The sequence below is a fragment of the Cyprinodon variegatus genome, unplaced genomic scaffold (genome assembly GCF_000732505.1).
Source record: "Cyprinodon variegatus isolate N-32 unplaced genomic scaffold, C_variegatus-1.0 Scaffold1107, whole genome shotgun sequence".
In the NCBI taxonomy this organism is placed as follows: Eukaryota; Metazoa; Chordata; class Actinopteri; order Cyprinodontiformes; family Cyprinodontidae; genus Cyprinodon; species Cyprinodon variegatus.
The window spans coordinates 175,024-190,440 of NW_015151560.1; the positions used below are offsets into that span (position 1 = coordinate 175,024).

The 15,417-nt window shown below is 38.6% G+C and overlaps 1 long non-coding RNA gene across 1 annotated transcript; it reads left to right on the top strand.

Annotated features, from left to right (window-relative positions):
• The first annotated feature begins 1,197 nt into the window (after nucleotides 1–1,197).
• On the top strand, nucleotides 1,198–1,661 carry LOC107101517. The gene is made up of 3 exons (XR_001482084.1): nucleotides 1,198–1,214; nucleotides 1,310–1,392; nucleotides 1,616–1,661. It is a non-coding gene; the product is annotated as an uncharacterized LOC107101517 (long non-coding RNA).
• The last annotated feature ends 13,756 nt before the right edge of the window (nucleotides 1,662–15,417 follow it).

Here is a 15,417-nt window from a genome sequence, read left to right on the forward strand (position 1 = left end):
GTTCTGGAACATGACAAGGAGTTCACTGTGCTCAACAGGCCTCCACAGTCACCAGATCTCAATCCAATAGAGCATCTTTGGGATGTGGTGGAACGGGAGATTCGCATCATGGATGTGCAGCCGACAAATCTGTGGCAACTGTGTGATGCCATCATGTCAATATGGACCAAACTCCCTGAGGAATGCTTCCAGCACCTTGTTGAATCTATGAGGCAGTTCTGAAGGCAAAAGGGGGTACAACCCGTTACTAGCATGGGGTACCTAATAAAGTGGCCGGTGAGTGTAGATTTTAGTTGCTCTGAATAACACACATTTTTTGGAGAATTCATTGTTGGTTTTATTATTATTTTTTTTTTTGTATGAGATAAATGAAAGCAGCATAACTGAACAAAGATCTCTGACTTCAACACAGAAGACCAGGATCAGAAATTTCTGTTTAAATGTAATTCTGAGGAGAACTTAAAATCGAAACATGCTGTGATTTTGTTTCAGATTAGGAACTGAAATAGATCAGATAACAGGTTTATATCCAGGTGTCACACAAAACGTATAGTTTTCTAGGAGAATGTAATAAAATGAAATAACAACTGATAAGATAAAGCCATCCTTTCCAATCTTAACATGAAAAATGAGTGAAAAATAGCACCAACATTTTACCTTCAAATAAGAAATCATTACCTTAAACATCCAGAGATTAATCCCAAATCTCAAGATCATAAATGATTCAGTGCAATGTTTGATAATAGTGACCATTTTTTGTAATTAGCATAAATTCAGAACAATCACTAATTTCTAAGAATCTAAGATTCTTGTATTGTTAGTAGAAAGTGTTCTGTCCATTGCCTTGGTTTAATTTCTAGAGATGAAAGAGCTACTTTCCAAATATGAAATATATTAGACTTTTCTAAAGGTCAAAACTGATTGCTGACCAAAACCTGATATTCTGACTGTTTTACAGATAGAAATAACGGTTTTAACATTGGACCAATTATTGGAAAAGTTGTCATTATCCTCATTATCCTGCCGCTGCTGTTGTGGTGCTGCATACGCTCAAAGGGTGAGAGCCTTTTTCTTTTCATACTGTGGTGGACTATGTAGTGACTTAATACTTTAATTTAAATATATGTTACTGTTTTGACAAAACAGATATAAAACAATTTGCATCACAATGTGACAAATTCCCTCTTTTTGTCCACAGATTTCTGCAGCATCAGGTCAGTACATCATGGTTCACTTTCCTCTGATTTTAAACATTCATCATCATCATCATCTATTCTTTAAATTTAACTTTAACTTTTAACATATTAAGGTCAGAAAGCAGCAGTCAAAGCTCCACCACCAATCATGGAGTCAACCAGGCAGACAGTCAAGTTTACAGCTCTCTGCTGCACCGTTAGTAGCTTTTTTATGATTTAGACTGAATTATTTCCTAAAATTCTTTCGTTTAATAAATATTCATAAAAAAAGGCCCTATTGGAGTTTGTTCCATGAATGATGGAAAAAACAGTTAAAGCTGGTTTACACCTGAATTTAATCATTTTGAAATCTAAATGTTTGACTTTAATATATCAAACGGTTTTACTTTAACTTTGACCTTTTTTTTATTGTTTTACAGGTGATACTTCTGAGTATGAGTCAATCCAACGAGCCACAAACAAAGGTAAACTATATTTCTTGAAGCAGTCAGAGATGCAACAACTGGTTGATTTCAGCTGACTGATTTCAATGGTGTGAAATTAAAAGGAATAAGTATTTCAGTAATAATTTCAAAGTTCTTACTTAATTAGCTAAACAGGAATTTGATAGCTGGGATAATCTCTATTTCTTTTGAAAAATAAGTGAAGGAAGCAATTTTTTCTTTTGTGGATTGGAAGATTCTTGCCCGTCCCCCCTAACCGGATTTGGTTAGAGTTTGATTTATCAGCTAATTCTGTTAGTTTTGGAACAAATCAAACTGCTACTTCTGCTGTTATGATTGGCTAAAAAATCTCGACATGGGTGGCAGGTACCCAGTCATCTCGTAGAATTGTACTGAATGTCCCTCCCTTTTGCCAACACTTCTTATGGGAGCTTTCCCACATTTATACATGTAGTTCAATTCAAATACTTCACGGTATCAATCTGGCTTATGCCAGGATAATAAAATAGTCCTCTAAGAACAACATTTGTTTTCTTGTGAAAACCAGGATCAGCAGCTATGAGATAAAGATTTTTTAACATTTTCCCCTTTAAATATTCTTTTCTTTGTGAATCTTTTTTTTATCATATTAACAGGGGGCCCTGATGACCCAGATGAGGATACTATTTACACTAATATTAAAACAGAAACCCCAGGTAGGTGCCTTCAACTCCAACAGAAGTATTACTTTAAAAGAAAAGGGAACTGGTTATGGTTCTTAAAAAAGTAACTACAGTAGCAGCCATTCAAAATATCCCAACTTTTCTTGATGGGCCCTTGGCTGGTCCCCCATAATAAATTTTTAATCATAAATCTTTGTACTAAAATATTTCTTCCATCATGATTTGTGGACATTAAGATCTAAAGTGACGCGCCATCTCCTGGTCAGACGCTATAATTCATTGAAAGGGTGGAGTCAGAGTAAAAACATATGCCCGTCTAGGAGAAGGATGAGGTCACTCCAATGGCTGGAAGTTGTCTGCCATTCAGCTGGCGTTTGACTGGGAAGGACAATTTTGAATGACTGATACTGTAAGTTAATAGCCTGACGTAGTCCGACTCAATTCTAGTCAGAATATGAGTCTGATGCTGCTCCATAGAGCTGTGATTATGGGGCGTGTTTCGAACGAACCAGGAAAAAAAATGCCTCTGCACTCAATTGGATAGACCTACAACCAATAAGAGCGACGGAGTGCGTGACGTATGTTAAGCGAGGCATAGTTGTTGTCCACAAAAATCAAAGCGTGCAGTTTCGCGTTTCTCTGTTCCTCTTTTAAAATTAATTTGCTGTCGATATCTTCTAGAACAGACCTAATAGCAGAATCTACTCACCCAAACTCTCCAGCGGCAGCCATTATTGTTGTCACCCTAGCGCGCTTTGGTCACGTGGTTGATTACGTTACTGTTGATCATCTGTCCATCATCGTATAAAGTCCGCCCTGACAATTTGATTGGATCGCCTGACAGTGGGCGATAATACTCGCGCTACTATGGAGCAGAGCCAGACCGAACTTCCCCGAACTCAAACCTTGTGGGCGGGACTAAGTTCGGACTGGCACCCAGGCTAGTAAGTTAATAATCTAGTTACTGCATATTGAACTAATCTTTAAATACAATACAATTCAAATTCATGGATGAAATATTGGATAAATATAAGCACTATACATCTAAAATAACGTTAAACTATAACTTTCCCCGAATTGGTGTGTGTGATTGGAAAACTGAGTTACAATACAATTCTGTAGGTATCCATCAATCTATTTTCCATCACGCTTATCCCTGACGAGGTCGCAAGGGGTGCTGGTGCCTATCTCTAGCTGTCTACGGGCAAGAGGCGGGGTACACCCTGGACAGGTCACCAGTCCATAGCAGGGCAACACAGAGACAAACAGGACAAACAACAGTTCAATCACCTAAGGAGAATTTCAGAGAAGCCAATCAACCTAAGGGTCATGTTTTTGGACTGTGGGAGGAAGCTGGAGTACCCAGAGAGAACCCACGCATGCTCAGGGAGAACAATAAAACTCCATGCAGAAAGCCCCCAGGCCGAGAATCGAATCCAAAACCTTTAGTGCTACCCAATGCGCCACTCTGGAACCCAATTTGTAGATATTGTAACAATCTTGGTTCTGTTGGTTTTCTCTAAGTTTTCAGTTTCAAGTTTTTCCAGGTTTTTCTTTGTTTTCTAGCTTTATTGGTCAGTTCTGGTTTTATTTAAGTTTCTTAGGTTTTTCTTTGCTTGTCCTCCTTGTGTTTTCTTTTCCCTTGGCTTCCTCGTCCACTCTACTCAAACCTGCTCCCTATCAGCTCGTTAGTCCTGCCTTTGTTCAGTCAGCCATAAATACACTCCCTCTGCAGTCCCTGATGCTGGTTCCTCGTGTTTCTTTGTCTTACCCTCAATCCTCATGATTGTGTTCCCCTGATGTCCCCATGGTCTTGGTTTGTGTTTAATTTTTATGTGGGATTTTTGGATTCCTGTTTTGATTAACATTTTTAAGTTGGAGTTTTTGGATTCCTGTTTTTGCTGCCTGTGATTGTTAATTAAATCTTCAGAGAACTCAAACCTGCCTCTCAGCCTCTGCATTTGGGTCCTCACAAAAACCTCCTAACAAATCATGACAGATATGTTTTTTTTATTTTTTTTTATAATGCAATAAAATAATACTGATGTTTTAGAAAATTTCATTTTTGCACATTAAGAACTTTCAACTGGCTTTAAAATACGTGCAATTTTGCTTGAACTTTTACATACCCTTCCATTAAAGACAGAAAAATAGTCTGCAAGTAAAATTTAAAATGACAAAAGTAATGCATAAAAAAACAGAAATCATGGCATTAATTTTGAATATATATATATATAATAAATGCTGTCAGTGAACTAGTGTCTCTAAATAATAATTTTTCCTCTTATTCTGTGTTCAAATCATCATGAAGTTGCTATTTTACTTTGGAAAAATACTCTTATTTTTTGTCTTGGAATCCAGTAACTGCTAAAATACAATTCCCTCCAATATAGCAGACAATAACCGAAAGGTAAATGTCACTGCACTTAGATTCATTTGTAAAATTCCTCATAATAAATTGTAATCTATAACTGTATCATTAGTTTTTTTTTCTTCTAATTTTATACTGTTGCATATTTACAGTAAAGGTTTACGTCTTCATAGTAATGAGCAGAAACGTATTTAAGGTTCGGTAAAGCTTTTAAAATTAGCCAAGTTGTTAAATGCATGTAGTTTACAGTGAGTATTGCAACAAATGAATGCAACATAAAAAAACTCACTTTTAATATTTTAATTCTTTGCTTTTTTAGATGAAGGTGGAGTCCAACAGCAGCACATGGAGCAGTTTAGGCTGGCAGGCGGTTCAGGCTGAAAATTATCTCAATGCAAAAACATCCTCTCGTGTGTTTCAGTCTGTGAAGGAGGCTGAGTTAAGAACCATCTATGAAACAGTTGTAGGCACATCTGGGAACAATAACAGACATGCACAGATGATGGAAAATATGTAACTTTTTTGTATTGTGGATTTGAATTCTTGACACAGTTTTTCTTTTATGGCAGCCTGTCCTTTCTCAGTGCAGCAACAGCAATGTTTCACAAAAAATGTGTTTCATTTCAGTTTTATTTTGTCTTAGTATCAGATTTTCAATTAAATGAAATAATTCGAAATTAATAAGAAGGTATCAGTTATAGTTTTTGATGTAGACATATATTATTAAACATTTAACATTGATTTAAACATATTGCTTTTTTTGCTGTTTTAGTTTGTATTTTCTGCTATTTTATGGCTTCACAGTCTTTGTTTTTCCAGAACACGTTTAGTTGTCATTAAATTTCCTTTTTCACCTACTTATCATTGCCACAACACTTTAACCCAATAGAAACAGACTGAAGGTGTCTGTAATGTTTTACTTTGCTCCAAGTTTTCTAGTTTTATTGGTTTAATTCCTATTTTGTTGTATTTTCTGGATATATTTTAGTTCTTGTCTCCATGGTTTGTGGTTTGTTAACATTTTTAGTTGAATTTTTTAAGTTTTGCCTCAATGGTTTGTGTTTACCAATTAAACTGCAAGATATCACCTCAGCCTCTCTGCCTCTGCATTTGGGTCCTCTAAACCACAACCAAACCCTGATAGAATGTATCTTTATGCAAAGAGGAGATTTAATGTGAATAATGTGTGGTGAGGTTGCAGGTTTTTAAAAGTTTTAAGAGAATGATTATTATATTAACTTAATTATTAAATGTGATACAGGAAGAAGGCAATGTGTCAGTAAATGTTTAATTTTCCCTTTAGGGGTCATTTCCTGCTCTGAATGTAGAGTTATCATGGTAAATGAAAGTAAGTTAAAACTAAATATGTATTTTCATGTAAATTTAAAATGTTTTACATGTGAACCAAACATGTATGTAAAGTATTTCTTGTTATTAAAAAATGTATACTCTTCTTTTAGTTTCTGACCATCTTTTTATTTGTCCTTGTTGGTATTTTTAGATTTATATTTAGTAAAGAGCTTTAACTCTTAAACAGCATCTGTGCCATCACATTATTCTTGAGCTTCCTCCACAGGTTCTCTATTACAGAAATGTTTCAGTGTCCTCCATTAAGATGTAGCAGGGGGAGGAAAATTTCAATAACAAAATCCCCAGTCGCCCAGATGAAAAAAGGCCAACACTCGTCAATAATCAGGATAGAGATTAGATCAGTGACATTATAAGAACTGGGTGTTTCTTTAAACTTAATAAAAAGGCCAGCAAATATTGAGTATTTTCCTTAAAATGACAATATCTTGTAAGTTCCATAGGTATTAGCCAAGGGGCACAGCTGTTAAAAACATTTTAATCCAAAGGAGACATGGAGGCCTGGCTGGTCAGTGAAAATGTGATGAAACCAAGATGTCTGTTAGAAAGCTGAGGGTTTAGAAATATTTTTCTTTCCAACATTACAGTGAATCAAAGCATGGATTCTGATAAACCAAATATATTTCAAGTGCAGAAACTAAAGCGTTAGGTGGCCTCCTCAGAGTTGAGCATTCTAGTTCTGCAGAACATATGGGCTCACCTGGAGAGGCCTGTGGGAGAGATTTCCTGAAAAGCTAATAGATTTGTCAGGAAGAAAAACACGGGAAATAATGGTGCCTAAAGGCTGCAGCCCACTACAGCTCTCCAGAACTCCGCAAGTATGCCACCTAGAAAGCTACAAACTGTCATGATTTTATCTAAGGCTCGGACCCACATGCAGTGAAACCAAACAGAGAGACACGTATGAAAAGTTTGACGGATTTTATTGAAGATGTTAAGCTCAGTGCAGAGTTTCCCTGAACTCTGCTCAGCCGGAACTGGAAGGCGAAGGAAAGACAGACTGTTAGTTCAGGCTGGGAAATTTGATTCGTTGATCTTGAAGGAAAGGATCTGATTGTTGACTCACGTTTCCAGAGAAGTGAAGGATCCTTGACTCCAATCTGTGTGTTGGTTTTCCAGTGTATGTCTGATTCGACGGAGGGCGGAACAGGGTTTACCCAGAACTCGGACGGTGTAGGTGAACGGAGATGGTGATTGCCACTCAGATTTCCTGCTGTACTTGAACAGGTCTTGGTGAAGATGATTCCCTTGCTCAGAGAGTCATTTCAACGTCCTCAAAAAGGAGACTGGATCCAAACCTCCTGTTTGAATCCCTGGCTCAGTTTAGACTCAGTTGATCCCTCCTGAGAGAGGAGGTCCGAAAAGGTCCAGTTTGCAGGATGACTTCCTGCCGAGAGGCAAAGACAAAAACAAAGTTAAAACTCAGGGAGACAAGCACTCAGTCTAACTCAGAGAAAACTCAGCTTGGCTGGAGTACCAAAACTGGCAAACACTCTGGCGTCGAGGTAGTGTCAATCGGCAGCTTAAGAGCACTCCGTTAATGAGGTAACCGTCAGCAGGTGTGTGAGGAGGCGGACCGGAACCAGGCACCTCCTGTTGGTGGAATGGAGACAAACACAAAAACAAACACACAGACAGGAGCCCTGATACAACCTAGGCATAGATCCTGTATCTACGACTGCCAGCGCCTGCTGGAGCTACGGTCATCAAGTGTTTTTTTCTAGACTCATAAATAAAGCCGCCTTTGAACTCTTAAAAAGCTTCGGAGTGCTTCGACCCCATGCAGTTTGCATATTGCCATGGATTTGGATTTGAAGATCCCATTGTTCACCTGCTTCAAAACACCCCCTGTCATCTAGACAAGGTGGGTAGCACTGTGAGGATCATGTTCTGAGCCTGATTTACTTTGTCAGAAACTTCAGAAGATTCAGGTGGAGGCATCAACAGTAACCTGGATCAAAGATTACCTGACAAACAGTCCACAGTTTGCTTCACTGAAGGGTCAGCTGTCTAATCAAGTATTCCACAGCACAGGAGCACCACAGAGGACAGCACACTCACCATTCCTTTTTACTCTGTAACCTCTGACTTCCAGTACCAGAAAGTCCTGTTACCTGCAGGAATAATCTGATGACTCAAAGATGGCCAAGAAGCTGAGTACAGAGAACCAGAGAACTGCTTTGTGGCTTAGTGTGGAAACAATCATCTGATCCTGAATGTCAACATTTCAGAAGAAACAGGAACAAGTTGAATCCTATTAACATCAAGGGAGAATAATTGGAAATAGTGTAGGAGTATAAATACCTCAGTGTTCACCTGGACAACAAACTAGACTGGAGCCATCTACAAGAAGGGAGAGAACAGACTGTACTTCCTAAGGATGAATGACTTATGATTAATTCGTTATGACTTAATGAAATTAACTTTAAATAAAAACTTTAATTAAAAGTCTAAAGGTTACGTTTTGGAAAAAAAATCTACACCATCTTAAAAAGGAAAGTAAACACACAGTAAAAAGTTAGGAACGAGCATCTTCCTGTGGAGATAGTTTACTTCAGATCCAGCTACATTTTTGAGAAGGTGTGTGACATTATAAACACCTGTAACTAAAACTCTGCTTTGATCCAAACTCTCAGCTGTCTGAGAGAAAGCCGCAAATGAAGATGAGTTTAATTTTCAGCTCCAGATTGAGTTCACATGTAAACATTAAAAGATTTTCATTATTAGAGGAAAAAAATCAGAGCATAGAACTAAACTCAAAAGCAGGTCTGTGTCGCCCAAAAAAGCCTGCGGAAAAGGGCTGTTCTTCTGCTAGATGTAACTGCTTATTTGCAACATAGAGTATAATAGAGAATAATATTTGTAAATCTAGATGTTTGATTTTATACACTCTGAATTTAAGTTTAACTTGAAACAAACTTGATAGAACAAAGTTTTAGCACTAGGGTGTGCACATCGATGCATATCAATTATTACAGACTATATACAAAAAATCTGTGAGATGACACTCATGGAACATTGCACCAAACTGCAGAAGCCACATTTCAACCAGAGGGCAGCACTGAGCCTGAATATTGCTGAATTAAACCCGTTTAAACCATAATGTCAAAATGTGCACTGTTCTGAAAATGGGAGAAAGAGTGCATTAACCTTTTTAAATTCATAAAGTTTAAATGGGTAAAGTTTTTCTTTTTTTTTTTTTACTCTTTAAATGTCTGGTGTGATAAATATATCTCACTCCAGTGTGTGCTACATAAACCATAAGAATAAAGCCAATGAAAACGGAAGATTCTGTGTTAAGCTTCATTTATCACGTCCAATATATTAGTTTGAAATCATTTCATCATCAAACAATCATTTATTGAATTTATTCAATGCAGTAGCACAGCAGTATTTCTTGAAAATTTAAAAATTCAGAATAACAGAGTATGGAAGATATGGGTTCAAGTGAATAGAAAATGTCAATATTAATATAAACCAGAGAAGAGGATTTTTTTGAAACATGGTGTTGCTATGACAAAAATATGTGTGATTTTTTAAATTATATTTATGTGTCCATTTGTTTGCTGTTTGTACAAAATGCTCGACAAACTGATTCAAAGAAAAGTCATTGCAGACTTAAGAGAGTAAAAGTGATAACGGTACAGGTTTTTGTATATAGTTCAATAAACGATGTAGTTTAATTAAATGCTAAGAAGTACTACTTAAGTGGTTTTGTGTAGAGAAGTGAGACTTTCAGCTTGTTAGACTCACTGATTTTTACACTGAGTTTTACACAATCACTGCACACTATTGCTTTGATTTATTTCTGTTGGCTCAGTGCAGACGTGTCAAAACTACTGTTTAGGACTGGAACGGAATTTCTACCTTTCACCTTAGTGCTCCCAAAACCTTTGCTATTTCAATAATAACTCTTTGCTGAAATAATAGCAACAAAACACATTTTATTGAAAGAGCCTTTCAGGATACCTGAGGACAGATTATGTGTGAGTGTTGTCAGTGTGATGCAAAGTCTGACAAGATTTAGTTTTCTCAACAGTTCAGCTGCCTGATGGCAGTGGGGAAGAAGCTGTTTCGGAATGTGCTGGACCTGCATTGAATGCTGCGAAGCCTCTTCTCAGAGAGCAGCAGGTAGAATGGTCCACGACGGGGGTGTGGGGAGTGATTTATGATGTTATGGGCTCGGGAAAAACAACGCTGGGATAAAATGTCTTTTATGGAGAGAAGAGGAGCCCCGATGATCTTTGCTGTTTTCACCACTCTTCTCACTTTCTTCCAGTCTGAGACAATGCAGCCTCCACAGTGAGACAGCTGGTCAGAACACTCTCTACGGAAGTTTTGTAGAAGGCCGTGAGAATGGGTGGGGGCAGGTGGGCTCTCCTCATCCTCCTCAGAAAGTACATCTGCTGTTGTGCTCTTTTAAACAGTGAGATGGTGTTTACAGTCCAGGTGAGGTTGTCTGTGATGTGCACCCCCAGGAATTTGATGCTGCGCTACAGCACCAAAGCTCCATTGCTCATCAACAGTTCAGGAATTTGATGCTGCGCTACGGCACCAAATTCCTGAACTGTTGATGAGCAATGGAGCTTTGTTAGGCCAGTTGTTGATGATAATCACCTTTGTCTTCTCCATGTTCAGCATCAGGCTGCTGTTTGTGCAACGGCTCACCAGCTGCTCCATTTCTCTCTGTAATCATGGTTGCTGTCGTCTCTAATGAGGCCCACCACCATAGCGTGATCTGCAAACTTCGCAATGTTATTGGTGGTGAACCTGGGGCGCAGTTGTGTGTCATAGGAGAGAACAATAGGGGGCTCAGGACACAGCCCTAAGGGGAGCCTGTGCTCAGCGTGATGATGATATCTGAGGTGTTTTGTTCAACCCCAAGGTTGACCAACAGACCGAGGGTTTTTGGTGAGGAAGTCTAGTAGCTACTTGCACAGGGGTGTGAAGAAGCCAAAATGTTCCAGTTTTCCTATCAGGTGCTTTGGGACTTCCAACGAAGTTGTTTAGTACATTTAGGAAGTAAGCCTCTGCCACACAGCGTGCTGTAGTCTGTGATCGCCTGTATGCCTTCCCACATCCTCCTAGTGTTGCTGTCATCGTGAAAGAGATCCTGTGGGTTTGCTTTGCTGACCTCATGGCACAGTTTAAGTTTGTTCTCGCCGTCCTGAGTGCCTCTTTGTCAACAGTCTTGAAGACAAAATTCTGTGCTTTTAACAAATTTTTAACCTGCCTAATCATCCAGGGTCGTTGACAGGCCTAGAGTAGGCTGACACTGTCATGGTATACACATCAATAATCATATTGTTGTCATATATAGCCACAGCTTTAAACATATTACAATTAAAGCATTTAAAGGATCCCTGGAGTTCCTCCATGACCACCTTAGTCCACACCCTGACCTGCTTCACTGTAGGTTTTGGGTCAGGTAGGTAGAGGCCTGTATTCAGGAATTAAGGGCTGGTTATAATCCCCGCAGCTGTGTGTCACAGTGAGCTTATTGCAGATATTTTTGATTTATGCCCAATATTGAAGCGTGGTGTGGCGCCATTCAGCTTACCAGAAGATTATGAAAATATTAAATAACTAGAACTGGAAGTTAGGTAATTAAGAGGTAATTTAAATCAAGGGTAAATCTAGTTATTTATTGTCAGTTGAATGATTATATCTGTAATTTGCTTACTGACCAGGGTTTTAGCCCCTTTCCTAAAAGGGTTAGAATCTGGCTGTTAAAAATCAGTTTTCTTTCACCAATTTAATAATTTAGGCTATGGCTCTTAGCAAAGTTATTATTCACCAACCAAATGATTGTGTTTCTCACGATGTAGCTTCAGCAGCACCTGACTCGTTTGGACTGTAGTGAGCATTAGCATATAGTTAAACCTTTAACACCATCAGCAGTTGAATCAGACAGCTTATTATAAATTGAAACACCAACAAGACCTTTCTATCTACCTGTAGTTCACCAAAGCAGAGCACTTATTAAGCATCAGATGTGAAGGAGGGGGAAGGATACCATTACTGTTTTTGGTTCAACGGAGGGAAGGGCTTCAGCTTGGTCCGGTTTTCTGCAGGCCCATCTTCAATCAGGTCCGTTCGTCCAACAGCAACTCAAAGAGATTTGGATCAATCCAGTGCAACAATAACAGGCGATTTGCAAGGGGGTTCATTTTATAACTCCCGGTTGCATGCAGGACAGGACGGTGGTTGGCACCTAGCCGCAGCTTGTAGCTGCACGTCAGCTGTGCTGCTCCATCCCTCCGTCTCATAGGTGGTCATGGTCCGGCGGCTTCTAACAACTCCTTTGGTGAACAATGATCAGGGCCCCCGTTGTTCGGCGGTTAGCAGAGCTGGATTAGTTCTGCTCTGTCTCTACTGCAGCAGGATTCAGGATACACTGCAGTCACTCGGTTTGATTTGCAGGAAGAATAAAAATATTGTGTTCAGCTCTTTCTGAATCGCAGGAAGAGTAAAAATATTTTGTTCAGCTCCTTCTGAATCGCAGGAAAAAGGCTGTCTGTCTTGGTCCAGCAAGCGTAGACTTCTCCGGAGGGGTTTGGTTGCTATGTAGCGTAGCCCTTAGTTGGCTTCAGTTAGCTGTTTTGTCTAGCTGATAGTGGAGCACAGCCAACGGCAAAATAGGATGCTAATATGGGAAGCTAGGGTTTTTTAAACCTACGTCAGAGGGGTGTGTCTTCAGAGATGCGCAGTTCCGGTCACACGAGTGAGAATGTATCACAACAGTGGTCTGCGCTATGTTATTCCATGCCACAATGCAAGAGGGACAATCATGAACTAGCTGTGGGTCAAGATAGGGTTGAGGCGGGGAGGAAGTGGGGGCAAGTTTGTGCGACAGCGGAGGGACATGAGGGCGAAAGAGAGGGGATCCAGGTGGAAAAAAGGTCCAAGCGTTCTCTTGCACCTCGTTCTTCTAACTGGTCCAACTTCAAGAGTCATTTTTCACAATGGTGGTCATACAAACAAAACAAGCCGGTAAGGAAAAAAACAGGAAATACACATAGTGTAGAACAGATGTAGATTTGACCAATCAGATGCCTGCTATGTGCAGTACTGTTTGTCTTAAAAGTTATTTTTACTTATAAAAATAATAAGCCTTATTATGAACATAACAAAGACCTGGTATACACATAGTTGTGGCAGATCAAGAGGTCCAAATCGCGATTGCCACAGTGGGCTAGAAAAAGGGGGATTGACAATTGATTACCCAGCAATTTGCATTTTTTTAGAGTATGTGTTCCTGTGTAAAAGAGAAGGACATGGCACTTACTTTTCTGTTGTTTTCATTGGAACTAAGATATCTCTGAAATTGTAGTTTTCTTTTGTACTTTTCACTGTAAAGTGCCTTGAGATAACATGTGTTGTGAATTTGCGCTATATAAATAAACTGAATTTAATTTAAATGAATTTTGGACAGATCATGCATTTCATTGATATAAAGGAGCTTGATTAATGCTGTCAACAGAAAGTTTCTACCCCAGACTCACCCTACCACATGCTGCAGGTCCAACACACCAAAAGTAGATGCAGTTGAACACGCACACATATTTACCACTCCCAGAATGCCCCCTCTAATCACTGTGGAGCTGAGGTGTGTGCACAAAGTGCGTACACTTTCTAACTTACAGACATGGATTTCATTAGTGAAAAAGAAGCAACTAGAAAAACCTTATTTGGTTCATCCAAACATGTTAAAGTAACGATGAAGTTAGATCAGTTTTATGAATGACCCTTCATTATTTGCCTTCAAATCCATCCTGAACTATTAGTTATGTGCTTCGGACGTTACTACACATTTAAACACATCTTGTCTGCTGATGCTTTGTTGACATCTCAAATGCATTCGACCAACAGTCCTGAGCTATCATACACTACAGGTCTACTTTTGTCACAATTTTGTAGGTCATAAAACTCTTTGTGAGCTTTATTAAAACACCCAATAAGAGAAATGCAAAGAAAACTAAATATGTGACTTTTCTGGTCTCATGGTGATAGTTGACAACAATACAATATCAACCTGGTGCTGCAGTTCGCAGCTCTAAAATGTTGACTACTCCCCGATAGTTATGAGAGTGGTTATTTTTTTACATTTTTCACCTTACAGCTAAAAACCTCAAAGGTTTCATGCTACGTTGCATTAATATAGCAGTAGAAAGTAGCACAGAATAATGCTGTGACTGTGGTAACTGTGGTGTGATTCTGCATTCAACCTCCCTCAGAAAATACTTTGTAGCACCATGTTTTGCTGAAATTATAAATGTGAGACTTTTGCATGTATTTATCAGCTTTGCATATATAGAGAGTTAGCCTGTTCATTGTAGAATGCCTTAAGCTTAGTCAGATTTAATGACAAAAGTTAAAATTTTTCACCAGAAGAAGAGGTGAGAAAATTTACTGAAGTTCTCCAAGTAAAACAAGCACTCTTTAAAGTTTTCTGCATATTATCTGACTGAATGTGAAGAAATTGTTATCATACTTATTTGAAATCATATTGTTGCCAATATGCAATGGACAGGAAATGTTCCAGTTTTTATTAACTGCTACAGTCACAGTATTTGCACTGGTGTGTACTTTGTGTAAAAGGGGAAGGAACAGGTTAAAATGCTCAGTATACCTTGCAGCAGGTCCATATGTAAGCATGTTAATCAGGCTGCTGTACTGGCCGGACTTCTTTGGTAAGTGCACTATTGACTTTTTGCTAACATTTTTCTGTAAAAACTTTCTATATTCTAAGAATTGAATTGTATAACTGGTTGGACATGTTCCTCTGGCATTTCATAGAAGTAATTATTGGCTCGGTTTGAATGAGAAACAGTGCCTGTTATGTGATAAAATATGAATGGCTAAATGCCGTTAGACAGATTCTCTGTAAATTTTATTGAACTAGTAAAGTTATATGCTTTTGATAAACTGATAGCACAACAGCTCAGCCAGCGTACTCACATCTCTGTACTAAAATACATCAATTACGCAGCAAACAGAATACCAGGACTTTACTTTATTTAAATAAATCTCACATGAGCAAACAGTAACTGACACCTGGTAGGCCCCCTATGAAATTGTGGACTAGGATGTCTCTTTGAAGATGTAATGGTGCGAAATATTCCTCTTAAACCTAACTGATAATGGGATGACTGACCAGACCTTATTTATACCCCAACACATGGCAGATTTCAACATGATGGTGAGCCGTTTAAACACGACACCAATAGCAAAGCAGACAGCGGTACTTTTAATTACTATGTTAATAACTGTGTATAGTTCATTAGACGGTTGGTAAAAAATACACTCATACAATATGTTTAAAACCGCAATAAAGATCTTAAAAGAACAATGTATTTGAGTATTTTATATTTTAC